We start from the raw sequence: 3,385 nt of genomic DNA, 5'->3' as shown, positions 1-3,385 counted from the left end.
TAGTATACACAAGTTATGGTATATACACACAAGGGAACGTTAAGCAATATAAAGTAATAAATAAGAATTACTGAAACATCTCATTATATGTTTTAACGAGGAGGACATAATACTGAGTTAATAAGTCAATCACAAAAGGACATATATTGTATGATCTGAATATTATAAAATGTCAAGAAGAGGTTTACACATATTTTTAATGGTGATATTTGCCATGGATGGTAAGTGAGGAGAGGAAACATCATTATCCAGACAACAAATGAAAAGCAACACACAATATGTGAGCAGTTCCCATAATATTAATAGAAAAAATATGAAACAAAAAGAACTGGGCTCTTTGACAGGATTTTTTAAATTGAGGAAAAAAGAAACACTGACAAACTTTATGAAGAAAAACAAAGAGAATATGCAAATATAAAGAATTGGAGATGAAAAGGGTGACATTACATCAAGACATATAACAATTGAAGAAACCGATCAGATCATTGAAAAAAAGTTTTAATCATTTTACTGTAGTCTCATACAACTCTCATCACAATCCATCCATCCATCCATTGTGTCAAGTACATCTGTACATTTGTTGCCCTATTAATCATTCTCAAAACATTTGCAGTCTCGCTTCCTAGTATCACCACTCTCACCACTGGTCTTGAAGGGTGCACTTGTCCTCTGATCCAGCCAGATATGTAAGGTAAAATTGGGATCATGACAGTGGGGAGGAGGAAGCATTTAAGAACTAGAGAAAAATTGTATGTGTCATTGTTGCTGCACTGCATCCTGATTGGCTCATCTCCTCCCCATGACCCTCCTGTAAGGGGATGTCCAGTTGCCTACAGATGGGCTTTGAGTCCCCACTCTGCACTCCCCCTAATTCACAGTGATATGATTTTTTGTTCTTTGATGCCTGATACCTGATCCCTTCGACACCTCCCGATCACACAGGTTTGTGTGCTTCTTCCATGTGGGCTTTGTTGCTTCTGAGCTAGATGGCCGTTTTTTTACCTTTAATACCCCACATGCTATATATTTTCATAGCCGGGCACCATCAGCTTTCTTCACCACATTTGCCTATGCACCCATTCATCTTCAGTGATCATGTCAGGAAGGTGAAGTTCATGGAACAGCTCAGTGAAAATTTTATGAACAAAAATAAACCATGACTAGACTCTGAATAGTCCATGAATAGTCCATGGTTTAACTTGAGAAGTCTACCAAGTTTCAAGAGCCTCAACCAATTCTACGCAGATTATTCCAGACTGGAAAATAAGAAGTGGCACTCTTATTTACAAATGATCTGATAATGGCAACCTCAAAGACTCAACCTAAAAATAAATAAATGAATACATGTTGCGAATCATCTTAAGATTTGAAAAAATGCAATACAAGATTAACAAAAAAGTCAGTGCTCCAAACTCACTGCCTTCACATCAGTTCTGACCTTAGGGACCCTGCAGAATAGAGTGAAACTTGTGCTGCGAGTTTCCAAGATAGACCTTCTTTACAGTAGAGAAAACCATGTCTTCCACTATGCAATTTACTGCTAGCAGCCCAAAGCGTAACCACCATAACACCGGGGTTGCTTCAAAAATCAATCATATCCCTGTATATTGAGGAAGAGAACTCTGAAAAATAAATCAAAGAAACAATATCATTTACAGTATGCACAGAACCGACAACATACTTAGGAATAAATCTAACCATAGAAACAAAAGCCTCTTACAAAGAAAACTACGAAACATACAAGAAACCAAGTTGCCAATGTTTGAGGTGCTGTCAAATCATTTTGACTCAGAAACTCATGTACAATGGAAGAAAACAGCTCATTCCTTTGATATCCACACAATTGTTCTTATATTCCAGTCCATTCTTGCAACCACTGTGTCAATCTAGTTTGCCCTGGGCCTTCCTCTTTTTTTTGCCACATCTCTACTTTATTAAGCATAATGTCCCACTCCAAAGATTAAGTTCCTCATAACATGTCCAAAGTATCTGAGACAAACTCCCAACATCCTTGCTCCAAGAAGAATTATTGTTGTACCTGTACCAAGACAGATGTTCTACGTCTTTTAGCAGTGCAGGGCCTTTCGATATTCTTTACAAGCACATAGACCAAGTGCACTTATCCTTCTCCAGTCTTCCTCATGCACTGTCTAACTTTCACTTGTGTATGATGCAACTGAAAATACCATGGCTTAGATCAGGAACACATTAATTCTCAAACCACTAACTAACCTTTCAGGTTGTAGCCTGATGCTTAATTCTTTGTGCCATCAGAGCCTCATTCTTATAAAGACAGCCTCATTCTTATAAAGACAGCTAATATATTTATTTTAATTTAATTTAACACATTAATTAGAATCTTTCATGGGAATGTGGTTGCTAAATAACAAATAATTTGAATCAAGAACTTTAAAATCATAAGGTTTCGTAGAAAAATGTAATGATATATCAACATTGTTATTGTATTTATCAGATTAAATTTTTATTTTCAATATTTAGCTTTCCCATGTAAAATCAATCATTTAGCATTTAAATAATTATTTTATTTGTTTCCAGATATTTTATCATATACACATAAATTATACATTATAAATATATATTTAAGGTTAAAAACAAGGTCTTTAATAATAATGAAGCAATAATTAGCAAGCAAAACAAACTTCACTGAGATTATCAGAGCTTTACTCACTATACTAAATTGTGACTAACATTTCTGAGCAAGAAACCTTAAGAACCAAAGAATATCTGTGAATAATGAGAAGCAAATCTGCACATATGAGTTATGGTTTAAGCCTTGTCATGTTAATAAGAGGTGGCAGGAGCATATTATACTGCTAGATGAAGCTTAAGCCTTTATTACATGATTTGATTTCATTGAGATTCATGGAGATAAACTGAAATATTTAGTGACAGTCTATTTTTTCTAAACATCTTTTCCTCAGAAATAGATCAAAGAATGCAGACATGTAGTCTATTATACTTGACACATTAATAAAAATTCTAAATTTTACCAAATTGAATCACTTTCTCAGGTCCTACCTTTTTATCTATAATAATGAGCAAATCCTATATCTGAACAAATAAAATGTTCAATCAATAAATATTATTTTACTTAGAAATAATATTAACATGAAAACAGTAAATAAAGCCAAAGTACTAATACACACTGGCTTTGGCACAAATATTCTGTCAGTATGTCAATACATTTTACTGTACTCAAAATTTAGTCATAAAAGTGAATTTAATCAGAAGCATACCATTGTGGTCATGTTGTTTCACTATTTTAAATTGCAATATTTTAATGTTGTCTTAAACTATTGGCACATCATAACATATCTAATTTATATTAGTTTTTATATCTAGGACATCCTTCCCTTCAGAGTCC

The sequence above is a fragment of the Echinops telfairi genome, unplaced genomic scaffold, assembly GCF_000313985.2.
Source record: "Echinops telfairi isolate 266 unplaced genomic scaffold, ASM31398v2 ScPeMD7_7469;HRSCAF=8507_1, whole genome shotgun sequence".
Lineage (NCBI taxonomy): Eukaryota > Metazoa > Chordata > Mammalia > Afrosoricida > Tenrecidae > Echinops > Echinops telfairi.
This window is presented reverse-complemented; position numbering follows the sequence as displayed.